The following is a 17,845-nucleotide window of genomic DNA, read 5'->3' on the forward strand; positions in this document are numbered from 1 at the left end:
GCACCTGACCAGAGGACCAATCAGGAAACCGGATTTTTTCAACTTTGGGTGGAGGGAATTGAGTGTCTAAGGTCTTTGTTTTCTGGCTGCCTGCTTTCTCTGAGCTTTGGAGAAGTAGTTCTACTTTCTAGTCTTCTGTTTCCAAGTGTAAGGACAAAGAGATCAGATAGTAAGTTATATGGTTTCTTTTCTTTGGTATTTGCATGAATAAGTGCTGGAGTGCTTTGATTTGTATTCTTTTTGAATAAGGCTGTTTATTCAATATTCTTTTAAGCAATTGACCCTGTGTTGTATCATCTTAATACAGAGAGAACATTTGTACTTATTTTTCTTTCTTTTTATATAAAGCTTTCTTTTAAGACCTGTTGGAGTTTTTCTTTACTTCAGGGAAATTGAGTCTGTACTCACCAGGGAATTGGTGGGAGGAAGAAATCAAGGGGAGATTTGTGTGTTGAATTGCTAGCCTGACTTTGCATTCCCTCTGGGGGAATAGGAAAGTACTTTTTGTTTCCAGGATTGGGAACAGAGAGGGAGATTCACTCTGTTTGGATTCACAGAACTTGTGTCTGTGTATCTCTCCAGGAGCACCTGGAGGGGGGAAGGGAAAAAGGATTATTTCCCTTTGTTGTAAGACTCAAGGGATTTGGGTCTTGGGGTCCCCAGGAAAGGTTTTTCAGGGGGACCAGAGTGCCCCAAAACACTCTAATTTTTTGGGTGGTGGCAGCAGGTACCAGGTCCAAGCAGGTAACTAAGCTTAAAGGTTTTCATGCTAACCCCCATATTTTGGACGCTAAGGTCCAAATCTGGGACTAAGACAATCTAATGTGTGCTGACAGAGCCCTGTGGTGATAACTTGAATTTTGTGGAAGAGGTAATTTTTTTCTCTCCTTTTTGTCGCCCCCACTGTTGGCCAAACAGGGCCCGTTTCCCCCTGGAGCTTACCTAATTACACCAAGGAGGCACGGAGAACAAGAAGACGGGTACCACACCTTTATTTTCGTTCAGCTGAGCGGGTGTTTCTTCTCGACTAATGCCAGAGAAGAGCACACCTTACATGGGGGACATGAGTCCCTTTTATAATCAGTAACAAACAACTTTAGTAAACGTCATTATACTGACCTATAGATAACAGGTCACACAGAATACATGATTATTTTGGGGAAGGGGATACAAGATACATCTGTTGCGGATACATTTATCATTTTGAAGGGAGTATAAGGTACATACCTTGACCTTTGGTATTACATATCTTTGAGGATACATGAGAAAACAGCTGCATAAACTTTTGTGCCAAGCGGACTAATTAGTAAATAGCTGACATGGTTAAATGAGACTAGATACATGTCTTGTCCTGGATTCCCAGGTTTTGCTTGTTATTCAAATCCCTAGGCCCCTCTTTGGGCTAAAGCCAGGGAAAGAGAGGAAGATACAGGCCTGGGCCTGTTGATTTTTAGGCCTTTTCTATCAACACCTTTGATGTTGAACAGGAACTCCCCACCAGCCATTTTCCCCAGTTTCTACAGAAACTACCTGGCAATGGTAGGCCTGTAACTTTCTATCTGTAGAGCTGGCAAGGTGTATGAGTCTGGGACTGGTAGGATGTGGAAATAAGCTCAAGTTAAACACTGAACCTTGGCCCTTGCAGCCCAGGAACTCTAATCAAGGGGTCTCAGACTTATTTGAACCAGCCACTGGCCTTATAAGGATTCAGTAAAATCTCTTCACAAGCATCTCCCTGTAAATTTTGGCTTCTACCATCTTGTGCCAACGTATTGTTGTTTCTTGTCCCTGAACTCTGACTATATCGCTGAACTTGAAACAGCTTTAGCTGCAAATCCTTTTAAACAGGGAGATGTGAGAGGGCTTAGTATGTGATGCACAGCATTACTGACAACTTAAAACAGCACCCTTTGATCCAAATAGACACTGACTTAAATCCATTCTGCAGCCATGTTAACCGTACTGAAAAAGCCTAGATGGCTTTGTATAGCTTCAAAATGTGAAAAACAGTCAAGAGGACAACAAATTGCAGGTAAAATTATTCCCCATATATTGTGAAAATCTAGGAAATAGGATTTTCATTCAAGGAACTGCTTCAATGGGTAGTGGAGTTAGCACCATATAGATGAAGATATAGATTACTTTTGTAACCCATTGTTCAGTGAGTATCACATCTCCTTCCTTGCCTGATCTACAGAAGATGTGGCTCTGTTATAGACCCCAGCTAGATGACCTGTCTCTTTAGCTACAACCTTAAGCTCTGAAGGTTCCCGGTTCAGTCCTTGACATTGGACAAGAGACGGTCATCATCCCTTCACTCTACAAACCAGCCAAGTTTTCAGAAGCTCCATATATGGAGGAAAGTCATGGAATCCCTCCCAAAACACAGTACGCCAACCAGTGGGAGCAGATGTGGCTGAGAGTTAGAGGCCTATCCCTCATATGAACACCGGAATCACACAGTGGGAAGGTTCCCTGGGGCATTGAGACAGGTGAAGGAGTAGATGGGGCAACTGCTAGGCTGGAGAGAGAAGGGTGTTGGCAACCTGGAGAAAGGCTTTGTGGGGAGTATCTGGTGCAATCTAGTGAATTGTTGGGATGTGAGAGGTTGCCTGAGACAGCAGGAGCTTGTGGAGAGAGCCCATTGGTGGTTACATGGGCCAGCTGATGGGAGAGAGTTAGTAGTGGGCTATATTTGAGGGGATAAGGAGTGCCTTGTGTTGGTGGGTCAAGTGCTCTCTTAACTTCTCTAGGCTGTACGTCCCCATTGCTGCCTCCCCAAGCTCACTTCTGCTCTTCTAGCCAGACACCAGCAGGGGCAGTGGGAGCAGCAAGAGAAGGGACAGAGCAGGCACCGCAACAGCCTCATACTGATACTAATATCTCAGCTGGGCCATGACAAGGCATGAATGGACTGTCAGTTATGTGGGTGTCATGCAAGGTGCCTGACGCTGGCCAGCCCTGATCTCTGGGCTGCTAGGTCCTTTGTGTGTATTTTTTTATCATGGCATTAGGCTCCTCTCTTAATCTTTTTTTAGTGCTAGTCAGGTGAAATACAGCATGAACTTTGAAAGGTTCTTCTTTACCTACTTTATTTATTTATTTTTAACTTGCACTGCAAGTTCAGTGTGATGCTCTTGAGAGTTGCTACAGTCAGAAACTGTTTCAGGGCTATGGAAATTTCCTCCAGGAAAGTAACCATGTTGCTTCTTTAAAAAGAGGTTCAGAAGGAAACGCTACTTGATGATGATGTTTAGTGGAGGATTGGAGTTCAACTAGTTCAGATCCAAACAACCCTGGGCATTGAAGCTGTTCAGATTTGGGCTTCAGACAGCAATGATAAATCAGACCACTTACAAATTTCCAGGGTCTATATACTGCTGATTACATTTACATCTATGGCTGAAAAGTCAGTGTAGATCATACATTTCAAATGAATAATGCACATATAATTTGGCACACCACATATGTTTTATTCAATATATTTCATTTTACTTTTGTGGGAATAATATTAAAATCAGGATATGGCAGTGAATCACACAGCTATTTAGGAAACCAGGTAAGAAGGGAGTAGATTGTGGCTTTCAGCCTATCTCTCAGCCAGGGTGGTAAACCGCACCAACTCACATGAAGTTGGGACTTAGACACCTATCTGAAAGCATACAGTTCCTGCTTATTTATATGCCACTGGATCCAAAATCTGCATAGTTCAAGTCACAATCAAGATCTAATGGTCTGATCTGGGTTTGGACTTCTTGATTCTACTGCACTACAAACAATAAGTGGCCCTCCAAACCCATAAAATACAGCGAGGAATACTGCATCCACTTGAAATTGTGTAGGACAGAATGAAGTTACCCAAAGTCCAATTTGCTCAAGACTGGTTTAGAATGTACTGCACATTTTTTTCCTTGAGACCAATCGGAAGAGATCTACTAAAAAGCATAGTTTATGCAGAAAAGACTTACTATTTGCATGTTCTTCTGCATAAATAATACAATATTATGGAAAGGAATGGAAAAAGATTATCCTCTTTTGAATTCCAGTACTGAGATGAAGGTTGAAAAATATATTATTGTAATTTGCAACATTACACTTGGAGAAAGCATTTGAATATCAATAAGCTGAGAGGTTTTTAAATGGATATTTACGTATAATATCATCGTGTGTTTACAGTTAATATCATATTGGATTTAATTTTATTATATTCAAGAAAGCAATTGGGTGAAGAATAAACACTGTGTGATAGTATCTCATTGATATGCAGAATCAATATGATAATCATACTGCTGATATGAACTCATAAGAAAAGCTTCTGACATTTCATCTAGGCTTCTTAATTTAGTATTTACAATGGATGTATGAAACTATATACTGTACTCTTATTGTTTAATTATGAAGAGTAAACTCTGCATCATATTTTTTATTTTTTTCTAATGACTCTTATTGTGCTTTCAGATGATTTTCAAACCACCAAAATGTCAAGAAGACATTTCTTTTAGATTATTTTTATTAACAAATATACAGTGAACATATACAACAAAAGGCTAAATGAAATCTACACTAAAACCAGCATATGAAGCGTGTGTGTGCGTGTGTGTCCCTACTGTCGCAAACTCATTTAAATGTATTAAATGAAGTAATTTGTGCATATTCCTAGCTAAAAACATTTAGGAAGCAGGGACATGGCACTGGACTGAGAGTCAGGAGAACTGGGTTTTATTGTTCCCTGCTGTGCTCTTTTAGGCAAGTTCCTTAGTTTCTGCTGTGAACAAAACAGACAAAAAATATCTTATATTTGTACAGCACCTAGCGTGATGGTATGCTGATCTCTGTTGGTATCTGTCATTGCTACTGTAGTATAAATAATAAATGGCTCTCCAACTCTATATAACATAAGCCTCTGCCGGCTGAGATAAAGGAGAACTCATTAAGGCTTGGTCTATACTGGGGTGGGGAGTCGATCTAAGTTACGCATCTTCAGCTACGTGAATAACATAGCTGAAGTCAACGTACTTAGATTGACTTACCATGGTGTCTTCACCATGGTGAGTCAACTACTGCCACTCCCCTGTTGACTCTGCTTGTGCCTCTCACGGCGCTGGAGTGCAGGAGTCGACAAGAGAGGGCTTGGGGGTCGATTTATCGCATCTAGACTAGATGCAATAAATCGATCCCCGCTGGATCAATTGCTGCCCGCCGATCCAGCGGGTAGTGTAGACATACCCTAAGATAACACTGGAAGTAGGTCTCTTTCTCGCTTTCCAGGTTATCAGCTAGAGGGCAGCGTCACATACAAGGCAAGTACATTACAATTGCACTCTTACAAGCAAAGGCAACAATGACAAAATATCTTTCACATGTGACTTTAATGATGAGAGGCCTCTTCATAAAATATGTTTCCCTGTTGTGTTAAAAGAAACTTACTGCACTGGAGAGGGTTCTGTAAAAAGTTATAAAAGTCCAATACCTCTAAAGCTGATATATCATTAAAGTCGCTACAACATTCCAGGCACTGCCACAAGTAATTTTGTGAGGTAGGATTGATTGAGTCTCTATTCAAGAATAAAAAACAAGCAGTGTGCCAAGAATGTTGACAAGGAGCGATATGAATCCAGTCTTATCTCAGTGTTATTGCTCTTGCCAGTCACTATCTTAGTATTAAGATAAAGCAAGTTGCCCTGCTGTGTAAGCCACTGATTGAAGGCTGGATAATGATTTCTGGATTTTTCACTACAAGTGGAATATTGGACAGAGTCTGGAAGAAGATGGATTGGTAAATTGGAATTTACGTTTTAGGATGTGCACCTAAAAAGTAATTTAATACGTTAATGTATCTGTACATATATACATCTCTTTCTCTTTCATCAGCTTAAGCAAATCACATCTACTCTTAATAAAGACGTAAACCTAAACATTCTATATGTGCTTATTTGTATAATATCATAGATGTGCTTTGCATTTCAGACAGAAAAAGACATTACTCCAGATCTGAGGAGTTCTGTTGTATATATGTCTCTCTCCTTACCCAACAGAGGTTTGTTTAGCATATACCTTGTATATTCATATGTACTATTTGCATGTGCAAATTACATGCATAGTGGGCCTGATCCTGAGCCCACTGAAGTCAACGTAAAGACTTTTATTGATTTCAGTAGCTTTTGGATCAGATCCAGTATGTGTAACACACTCATACGATATTGCATATTTTTGTTTAGAGGGGGCAACTGTTAATACATTAAGTTTTGCCTGTGACTCCTAAAAGGGTGATCTCTGCTTAAAAGCATACAACTTTCATTATCTGCATGCCTTGCAAGTTATTATGGATTTACCTTTACAACCCTGCTGCGAGGACGGGAAGTATTATTGTGTCTTATATGTCTGTGCAGCACCTACCACAACAGGATTGGGATCATGCTTGAGCCATTAGGTGATCATACAAATAAATAACAGTTTTGATGTCACAGTTAGGCATCTGAGGCACAGAGTGATTAAGTGGCTTGCCCAAAGTCACAGAAGATGTTTCTGGCAGAGCCAGAAATTGCAATCAGATCTCCGGAGTCCCATTGTGTAGTGCCTTAATCATGACACTGTTTTTCCTGATTAATGATTAACGAGCAAAGGAGGCCTCAGAAACAGAGGGAAGGAAAAGGACATCGGACAGGTCCAACCCAGTGGTCTATGTATGTTCCATGTCTCCTTCTGGGCCCGATTTACAGAGGATGTGAATCTGTTACAGCCCCCAGCTGCAGCATCTGGCTCTCTAGCTGTAGAGACTCATGCTTTTAGCTGTGGAGAGCCCTGGTTCAGTGCCTAATGTGTCAACCAAGATGGTGGCTGTCACTCATGCTTTTGGCAGGTGGTGCAAACATTGCATTTTGTTTGGTCATGATTACATTATTCCCAAATGGCTTAGCCTAAGTGTGAACTTCACCCCCACTGCAGTGGGCCCACAACAGGTATAATGGCCCACTTACGCCATCAGTTACAAGTGTCAGTGGTGCATACAACCTTATGTAGTCTTTCTGCACTGGGATGAATTCCATTAGAAGTAAATATAGTGGACAGGCACTGTAGTGAGTAAAATTAAACAAGTCACAGGCCCCTAAAAAAAATGCATATCTATTTTTGTGGAGGCAGATTCTTCCTTGTAGCATGTGCAGCCTGCACTCCACAGATCAGCAGCAGTGCTGTGAGATCTGGTCCTCTCTCCAAAACCTGGTGAGGGGACCAGGTGGGATGAGCACACAGCCATGGTTATAGAGCTCCTAGACCCTCACAGTTACCAGAGAGGACCAAGATTTATGGTGCGGGGAGGAGTGTAATAAAGGTAGAAACATGTTCAGGGAGTTCTCTAGTTGCTGCTTAAGGCATGGCTCTTTGTGTCTGTCAACACACTACCCTGGCCTCTACACCTACACAGAGCCCTGGTTAGCTAGAAAGAAATCCAGTGCTCCTTCCTGCTGCCAGCGCTCTAAGAGTGCCTGGGCTTTCAGAGTGACACCACAGGCTAAGAGTCTAAACTTTGGGTTGGGAGGCAGGCCTCGCCAGGAAGCCTGAGCACATAGCCCCAGTGAGCTTGCACCAGAAGAAAGGAGGTGCCCACCTTGGTGACTGAGGGACTGATGCTACGTGTTGAGGTGATAAAGATGTTGGAGTGGATTCCTGACTCCCCCAAAAGGATGCCTGAGGGTTCAGGGCAATAGGGGTTAGAGTCCCCACAATGGAAGTGTTGTGGAGGCTGATCTATGTTTCTGTCCCTGGGCATGTCTCCGACTGCCAGGCTGGGCTGAGTTCCGTAGCTGCCTTAGCCCTGGAGGTAGATGCATGAAGTGGAGAAGTTATGGCAGTTGCAGCGGTAAATAGCTGGAGGAGGAATCTCAGCCCATCCCATCCCCTGCACTCGTCATCAGCGGGCTGAGGCGGCGCATGTGGGGGCCGGTGTCGTGTTAGGGGACAGTATGCTCCAATCACTTGCGCGCGGGGAAAGGCCTATTCTGATGCTGAGTAGAGCTTACTGCCCCTTCTTAGACTCAGTGAGCTCCAGCCTCCTCTCTTCACTGCAAGAGACCAGCTCAGCCACTTGACCCTGGCTGTTGCTATCTCCCCTGGAGTTCACTCTCTACATAGGGGCCCCAATCTGCCTGGGTGTCTCTGACTGACTGACAAACCCAGTTCTTCCATCTCTGCCTGTAACATTACAATCAGGTCAGGCCAAAACCTCCCCACCCACATCTGTAGGAGGCAATAAGGAGCCTGTGCTTGGCCAGGGATTCCCCCGTTAAGTGATGGGAGAAAATATCAGTTTATCCCCCCATGGGCTTAATGGATCTCCCACAGGAAGGCCCCCCATGCCAACTTCCTCCTCTGCGCAGACTCTCCCTGACCCTCCCCATTCAAAGCAAGCTTCCACCGACACTTGGGAGGGTTCTCCTCCCCAAAGCAAGGGGTGTGAGTTTAGAATCGTCTATGAATAAAGGGGAGTGAGTGCTTGGGCCATGCCCCCATCCCACGGACAGCAAGCCTAAGAAGCATCACTGCGCTCAAGCAGGGCCAATTAGACACAGTTGAAGAGCAAGTGCTACAAAGGTGAAGCTGGCCACAAGGGTGGGGAGGAAGAGTAGGGGTGGGGAGAGGGGATTTTCCAAGAGGAGAAGCTATGAGAGGCTGCTGGGGAGCCCAGCCCAAGACAGTGACTAGCCTTCCTTCCCCCTTCGTCCCCATCCGTCCCCCCTGCCTGTCCTTCCCTCTGTGTTTAGCGCAGGCAGAAATTGCAGCGGATAGAGGCTCTGGATGCCTGCTCCCTGTCTGTGTCCTGTAGCGGGACTTGAGGAACATGCCTGGGACTGGAGGTAATTGGACTCAGACCCAGGAGTGAGCCCAATTCTCAGCAGTTACAGTGAACTTGCCCAAGAGCAGAGAGTCTAGACAAGGTCAAGGGATGTAAAGAGATGATAACTGAGCCCAGGTTGAGGGTCAGCTGACTATTGGCCCTCACAGAGTTTCAGATTCACTCTGTATGATTTTGGTCTCCCCCCAATCACTTAAAAGTAGCTCTTTACTCTATTTGGGTGTATATTACAGCTGTGTCAAACGTTTCTAATGAAATCATATGAGATTTGCTTGGTTTTGGATTTGTTACAAATCTGAACTGGGCACATTACAAGCGTGAGGTTTGTGCACCTTGGGCCAATTTCTGGTTTTTCACTGAAGTACTGCAGGATTTGTCATTTCACGTGGTTTTGACCCAAAGCCAAGTGAAATTCAATGGTTTTGACTGTTTTGCATAAATATTTTGGTTAGAGTTGGATGATTATTTTTTTTAACAAAAAATCTTTTATTCAAAGATGCCTTTTTTTCCTAAGTAGGAAATATACTCAAAAAAACAGGGTTTTTTTCCCTCAGAATTTTTCTGTTTCTTTCACAAAATTGGAAAAGAAAAAAATATGGTTATGTGAGGTGCAATTACGGGGGGGGGGGTTTGGCAATTTTATCCCTTTTTTTTTTTCTTGTTTTCTGCTTTTTCAGTAGTCAGATGGAAAGTGGAGAAAAACAGAGAAAGGGTGAATGGAGAGAAGGAAGGAAAAAAACCACTCAGGAAAATCTTTAAAAAAACCTGTAATGGAACAAATGGGCATTTCCATTAAAATGTTAAAATTTTTGACTAAACAACAAAATGTTCTTTTTCTGAACTTGTGGAATTAAAATAACTTTGACATTCCCAGACCTTTTTTTAACCATCTATAATTGAGGGTGTGTTTGAACATGTAAGTCAAACCAAGATTCAGGGATTGAAAACCTGAGCAGATTGAAACAAAGGAAAAATCTGCATAGAAACTATTATCCAATTATAAATGTGTGGAGCTGAAGAACCAAAAGTTCTGGGCCAAGTATTTAGCTCATCATTAACTGTTTACATCATGCAGGTTTGTTACACATTGTGCGTTTTCCTAAGCAAATAACCCATCAATAGTCACTGCTAGGTTAAATATGGATATAATTATTCATTATTCTGATAAAGAAAGAAGCACACTTACTGTCTTCCATACAATTTCTTTAATATGCACTTTATTAGATGACTTAATAGGATTTTTTCATATCTAATTTCTGATTGTGTGATTCATCTGGACTCTCAGCAAATGTTTTCCAATAGTAATTTAGCTGACAATTGAACAATGAAGGGGAGAGGAATTGTTCAGGGTGGTCAAGGGTATTAAAAGGAATCATGCAATGTAAATGATAAATGAACATTTGGGCTGAATATCAGGCAAGTTCCTAACACTGAGGTCTATTAAACTGTGGAATAGTTCTTGGGAACCCATTGCTTGGGCTATTGTACCGGACTGGACAAAACACTAGAATATATACTGCAGGGGACATTCTTAAATTGGCCAGGAAATCATAGAACCATAGAGTCACAGAAATGTAGGGCTGGAAGGGACCTGGACATGTCAGTCCAGCCCCCCATAATGAGGCTGGACCAAGTAGACCTAGACCATCCCTGACAAGTGTTTGCCTAACCTGTTCTTTTAAAACCTCCAGTGATGGGGATTCCACAACATCCCTTAGAAGCCTATTCCAGAGTTTACTATTATTAATTATTTTTATGGATTAGCTAAACTAGAAGAAGTCTTTTTCCACCTCTAATTTCCAGGGATCTCTCCTCAACACCATTTTTGATAGTCTCAGCACATGAGACTATCAAAAATGAGGTCATTAAATGTATGAAACTCTAGCATGATGCCTAGAAGTGGTCCCTCAGGGTTAGACCTGAGGTGCATTGACATCGCATAATGAGGCTACAGCTCTCTATGATATACTTGACAAGGCTGGGAGTTTTGATTCTGCCACAAAATTGTTTTCGTTTCAGACTGCTGTCGATACTTGTTTTGTCCTAGCAGACCAGTTCACCTATCCCTAGGATTTTTTTTTTTCATCATCTCATGGAACTCATAGGGTCCCAAACCGAGAAATCATTTCTAAAGGTTTTTTTTTTTTTCCCACCATGGGCCATGATAATAAAAGCAACATAGGCAAAGTTATCAATTCTGGGCCCAGATAGACTAAGATGTTTGTTAACTAGCTTTGAAATTCTGGCATCCAGCCTGCCATGGGCTCTAGTATAAATGTCCAGTTCTAAATCAGAGCTAACTAGAGAACATATTATGTGCTGTGAAATCAAAAATAGCTAACAGAGAGCTGACAGCCTGCTGCCTAGTTTGATCAAGGCAGCTTTTGGATTTATTTCATTAATTGATTGCATTAAAGGATTGGGACATGTTTATACAATGTAAACTCTCTTTGGTTTCTAATTAGTCCTTAATTGATTTCAGTTGAATCAGTGTGTTGTTTTAAATTGCACTGTGACAAATTAGATACTTTAAGGTGAAATTAAAAAATTGAAATTAACACAGTTTTCACTTTGTGTTAATGGGCTTAGCATTTGCATAGGGCCTTGTGTACCTTTTACTTACATTACATACAATAATGTCTTTCTTCTGAGGATCTCAGATCTTCACAAACACCAGTTAAGCCCCTTGTAGACTCATAGACTCATAGACTCTAGGACTGGAAGGGACCTCGAGAGGTCATCGAGTCCAGTCCCCTGCCCTCATGGCAGGACCAAATACCGTCTAGACCATCCCTAATAGACATTTATCTAACCTACTCTTAAATATCTCCAGAGATGGAGATTCCACAACTTCCCTAGGCAATCTATTCCAGGGTTTAACTACCCTGACAGTTAGGAACTTTTTCCTAATGTCCAATCTAAATCTCCCTTGCTGCAGTTTAAGCCCATTGTTTCTTGTTCTATCATTGGAGGCTAAGGTGAACAAGTTTTCTCCCTCCTCCTGATGACACCCTTTTAGATACCTGAAAACTGCTATCATGTCCCCTCTCAGTCTTCTCTTTTCCAAACTAAACAAACCCAATTCCTTCAGCCTTCCTTCATAGGTCATGTTCTCAAGACCTTTAATCATTCTTGTTGCTCTTCTCTGGACCCTCTCCAATTTCTCCACATCTTTCTTGAAATGCGGTGCCCAGAACTGGACACAATACTCCAGTTGAGGCCTAACCAGCGCAGAGTAAAGCGGAAGAATGACTTCTCGTGTCTTGTTTACAACACACCTGTTAATGCATCCCAGAATCATGTTTGCTTTTTTTGCAACAGTATCACACTGTTGACTCATATTAAGCTTGTGGTCCACTATGAACCCTAGATCTCTTTCTGCCATACTCCTTCCTAGACAGTCTCTTCCCATTCTGTATGTGTGAAACTGATTGTTCCTTCCTAAGTGGAGCACTTTGCATTTATCTTTATTGAACTTCATCCTGTTTACCTCAGACCATTTCTCCAATTTGTCCAGATCATTTTGAATGTTGACCCTGTCCTCCAAAGCAGTTGCAATCCCTCCCAGTTTGGTATCGTCCGCAAACTTAATAAGCGTACTTTCTATGCCAACATCTAAATCGTTGATGAAGATATTGAACAGAACCGGTCCCAAAACAGACCCCTGCAGAACCCCACTTGTTATACCTTTCCAGCAGGATTGGGAGCCATTAACAACTACTCTCTGAGTACAGTTATCCAGCCAGTTATGCACCCACCTTATAGTAGCCCCATCTAAACTGTACTTTCCTAGCTTATCTATAAGAATATCATGCGAGACTGTATCAAATGCCTTACTAAAGTCTAGGTATATCACATCCACCGCTTCTCCCTTATCCACAAGGCTCGTTATCCTATCAAAGAACGCTATCAGATTAGTTTGACACGATTTGTTCTTTACAAATCCATGCTGGCTATTCCCTATCACCTTACCACCTTCCAAGTGTTTGCAGATGATTTCTTTGATTACCTGCTCCATTATCTTCCCTGGCACAGAAGTTAAACTAACTGGTCTGTAGTTTCCTGGGTTGTTTTTATTTCCCTTTTTATAGATGGGCACTATATTTGCCCCCTTCCAGTCTTCTGGAATCTCCCCTATCTCTCATGATTTCCCAAAGATAATAGCTAGAGGCTCAGATACCTCTTCTATTAACTCCTTGAGTATTCTAGGATGCTTTTCATCAGGCCCTGGTGACTTGCAAGCATCTAACTTTTCTAAGTGATTTTTTACTTGCTCTTTCCTTATTTTCTCTTCTAAATCTACCCTCTTCCCGTAAGCATTCACTATACTAGACATTCCTTCAGACTTCTCAGTGAAGACCGAAACGAAGAAGTCATTAAGCATCTCTGCCATTTCCAAGTCTCCCGTTACTGTTTCCCCCTCCTCATTGAGCAGTGGGCCTACCCTGTCCTTAGTCTTCCTCTTGCTTCTAATGTATTGATAAAAAGTCTTCTTGTTTCCCTTTATTCCCATAGCTAGTTTGAGTTCATTTTGTGCCTTTGCTTTTCTAATTTTGCCTCTGCATTCCTGTGTTATTTGCCTATATTCATCCTTTGTAAAGTGGAAGCAATCATTATTATCTCAATTTTATACAGGGGGAAACTGAGGCATGGAAATTAATTCTTATATGGCCCCCCCTCCCTGTAGAATGCGAGTACCTCCCCAACATTAATAAATTATATATAAATTATATTATATGCACACACCCCTGTGTGATGGGGAAGTTTTTTTCCCCCATTTTATAGATAGAAAACTGAGGTACCAAGAGATTAAGAGATTTTCCTAAGGTCAGATAGGAAGTCTGTGGTAGAAGCAGGATGTGAACCCAGGTCTTCCAAGTGCTGGTCCAGTGCCTTAGAACATAAGAACAGCCATACTGGGTCAGACCAAAGGTCCATCTAGCCCAGTATCTGTCTACCGACAGTGGCCAATGTCAGGTGCCCCAGAGGGAGAGAACCTAACAGGCAATGATCAAGTGATCTCTCTCCTGCCATCCATCTCCATCCTCTGACAAACAGAGGCTAGGGACACCATTCCTTACCCATCCTGGCTAATAGCCATTTATGGACTTAACCACCATGAATTTATCCAGTTCTCTTTTAAATGCTGTTATAGTCCTAGCCTTCACAACCTCCTCAGGTAAGGAGTTCCACAAGTAAACAGAAAAGCATCCATCTATCTCTAGAACAGAACTCACATTTTCTGACTCCTATTCCCTATTTTAGCCACTAGGAATATTGTTATTTAGTATCTATTCATTAGCTCTGAGGACATTCTCAGTACCTGAGCACAAGAGACAGAATATATGTCCTGTAACACTTTCTCAGAGCATCCAGAACTGTAAGTCATCCTGTAACCTCCTCTGCCTTAGCAAAAGTGGAATTTGTTGATTCTAAACTGGGTGACTGCCCCTTGCCACACCAATCTGTTAGCCAGCCAAACAACTCATTAGGACTCCATCTGTCCTAATTTTGTCTTGCAGGTTAATCTTTCACATACTTCAGTTCCCAAACTCTCCTGAAGCGTCTTCCTGCAGCACCCAGTGCCCATCACTGATCACTCACAGAAATTACTACGTCTACTGTCTCCAAAGAGACAGTATACACAACAGCCGGTTGGCTCAGCTAAATAGTCACATCTTACTTTCTTAATAAACTTATTCTTGGTTTATTATAAATGTATTTCATCTCAGTGCTGTTATATTAAGGAACAGAGATTTAAGTGACACTGAGCAGAGATAATAGAAATATAAATGGTTACAGATAAAACAAAAGTATAATCATGATTCCTAGTGTCTAAAATGTAATACAACACAATCCTTGACTAAGCTATGTTTTTTATCTTAAGCAACCTTTCAGCATTACCCACCCAACGTGGTTGGTAATCCATCTTTCACAGAATTCAAAGAGCTCTGACCTCTTTGTTCCTCTCTGATCGATAACAAAGGGGTTCGTTCCCCTTCTAATAGTCAAGTAAACTTTGAAATGTGTTCTTTTGAAGTATATCCTCAGATAACTTTTTCTCCCCAACTGCTTGTGCTCCAGTGAGCTGACCCCAGGCTGTTTTCTTATTCCTCTGATACATGTTTTTTTTCCTGTTAACTTTTTCTGATGACTTAAAATGCAAATGAAGTGTCCTTTGTGTTGGCTTCATGATGCTTCATTCACAACAGGTACCAAGGCAGACAGGTAAATTAACATTCTTTTGTCCAGGGAAGACTTGTTGATCAACCCAGCTTGGTTACTTGGTTTTAAACATATTTGTAGTATACACTTACAACTTTTTACTTAACACCCAGACATACATCACAATGCCGATGATGACCATTATGACATTTTAATTTGATACCCTACACGACATTCTTTATAGCTAAATACCAATGTGTTGTGCATAATGAGTTTATCAGTCTTGATGGGAATTGCTGTTATGTGGCAGTGAACCGTTTGCCAGTGGGAACTGAGGGGCTGTGAGGACCATATGGCCCCTGTTCTGATGAGTTTACAATCTAACTACACAAGCAATGAATATACGCTGTCAGGCTTCGACGTAAGGGTCAGTCAATTGAGAATTACCTTTTTCATCTATTCCTTTGATGGTTTGGAAGGATGGAGCATTTGAGCTTCCCAGAAGTAGAGAGTCCCCAGAAGGAATTTCAGAGGAGAGAGGTAGGCACACAGGGAATAGCATGGGGGAAAGGCGTGAGGACTGGAATGTGAGAGTAGAAGGCAATGGAAGAGATGAGGTGGGATTTGTTGGCAGAATTGGGAAAGGAAGTAATCAGAAATGACAAAAGAGTTCTAAATAGCTGCAGAACTGCATTTAGAAGGGGAGGATAGAAATTTGAACTTGACACAGAAGGCCAAATTCAAAAGACAGAGTGATGTGAGATCTGATCTAGATTCCATAGAAGTCAATGGGATTCTGCTATTGACTTCGGTGGAAACATGATCTGGAGTTAGCAACGGCATTTTGAGTGGATCAAAGGGCATCAAGAGGAAAGTCAGGGAGTTCAGAAATCAGGAGGTTGAAGTAGGAGAGAAGCAAACAATGGATGCATATTTTAACTGCAGGAATGAAAAGGAAAGGTTGGAATTTTAAGAAATTGTGGAGAAGAGCTGGCAGAACTTGATGACTGCTTGGACATTAAAGGGAAGAAGGAAGGGGGACATTAAAAAATCACCTCAAGGTTGTAAGCTTGGGCAATGGGGAGGATGACTGTAGTATCAGTAGTGAAGGAGAAGGGATGGTTTGGGAGGAGAGGTGATTTGCAATATAAAAATATTTCACAGGGCTGCTGATTTTCAGCTCCGGTAGACACTTCTCTAATGTGCAATAACCTAGAATGGAAATATTGGTCCTGAAATGATCCAGAATAAAATGGTGATGCTGAGTTTTATCTGTCCAAATTGATTTTCATTTATCTGGCACGCTTGCGTGCCTGTACCAAATTGTAAAATGTGTTGGCTGTTTTATTGATTAGCAGTATAATTTACAGGCTCTCTCTGCTTAAATTACAGCTTGGTACACAATAGCACTTGGGGTACCGGGGTTTCATCATTCGAGATAGTTCATTCATACGAGCTTATGTTACTTTTCCGGACCCACGTGTGCCTGGATGAATTTGTATTGGGTAATGTATGGACTAAATGCAGTAAAACCAGACCAAAGGCTGTAAATCTTAAAGCAGTTAGCAGCATTTAGATTCATGTGATTAACAATCTCATGCATGTAAGGCGGCTCTGCTAGCTGTCACAGAGAAAAACCCAATTACACATAAACAGATCTTGAATTCTCCCTCTGGGCTTGTTTCTCTTAGCTATAGATTTTCATTCTTTCTTCTGATTTTTTTTTCAAATGTAATATTTAATACATCTAAAGGTTGCTGTTTTATTGAGGAGTTCAGACAGTGTAATCCCTTAGGTAGCATTCTTTGATTGGACGTGATATATTTTAAAATTGAATATATTGACAGCCTATTATAACATGCTTTGTTCTGTAAATTAATTTGCAGATTTTTGTATGTATGTTGAATATGGATTGTAATTACCTATTTATATTTGTATTTTAATATTTTAACCACTCTTCACAAATCTATATGAGCACCAAGATCTAGACTACAAATATCTGGCAATAAAAGTCAAATAATAGATTTTTGTGTATTTCTTAAAGCAAATTTGTGCAGAGAACTAGATGACTTAAAAGATTAGTAAGAGTATAAAAGGAGCTATTCACCTCCTATGTTATTGGTTAGAATTCAGGTGGACAGACATTTAAAGAGTGTTACCAACCACCTGATTGCCTTTTCGGCTTCTGCGAGGCAAGTTAATTCCCAACCAGTTCGTACTAGACTACTGCCCACATCTCAGAATCCATCTCTGAAGTCTTTGTAGCCTCAACAGAGAGATCTTGAACTAAATGGGGCTGAATCTGAACCATTGTGCTCATAGAGATGGTCCTTCCGAAAAAGCTTGAGGTATGGGACGGGGGGAGCTTGCTCTGCTGCTGCCTATGCTGTAGGTGGTAAATAAGCACTGATATCTCAAGTCCTGTCCATTTCATGAGTGCTGAATTAATTTTGTTTTTAAGTATCTTATATTAATAAAAGGAAATGTAGAAATGTTAGAACTTCATTACTTGGCATTAGCTTTCTTTTTGTGCATGCTTTAATACAATATATCAGTCAGTTATTAAAGCCATTATTTATGGCCTGAGCAGTCCCACGTGCTCCGAGGTACTTTTTGAGGGGCACACAGTGAATTCTGGGGTATGAGTAATGCGGAAGCCCCAGAGTACTAGGAAACATGCAATAAGTGGTCCATTTAGGAAGCTGTGAGGGAAGGAGAAACAGTGGGTAATGGGGTTGGGGTTGGATCTAGGGTTGTATGAGAGAAAAGGGCAGGAGGGGCAGAGGGTTATCTTCCACAAGAACTGATTTCTGAATTATCTTATTATTC

General features: G+C 41.5%; 2 protein-coding genes across 2 annotated transcripts in view; one reads left to right on the forward strand and one right to left on the reverse strand.

Annotated features, from left to right (window-relative positions):
- LOC127040090 (uncharacterized) overlaps window positions 1-1,099 on the reverse strand; it is a 117,753-nt gene extending 116,654 nt beyond the window's left edge. The window contains exon 1 of the mRNA XM_050933857.1: window positions 943-1,099. The gene's annotated coding sequence lies outside the window, so the exon portion shown is untranslated. The remainder of the gene's footprint in view (window positions 1-942) is intronic.
- The window catches only part of CELF2 (CUGBP Elav-like family member 2), a 685,040-nt gene that overhangs the window by 88,103 nt on the left and 579,092 nt on the right, over window positions 1-17,845 (forward strand). The gene's annotated exons all lie outside the window — the stretch shown is intronic.

Source organism: Gopherus flavomarginatus, chromosome 1, assembly GCF_025201925.1.
Source record: "Gopherus flavomarginatus isolate rGopFla2 chromosome 1, rGopFla2.mat.asm, whole genome shotgun sequence".
Lineage (NCBI taxonomy): Eukaryota > Metazoa > Chordata > Testudines > Testudinidae > Gopherus > Gopherus flavomarginatus.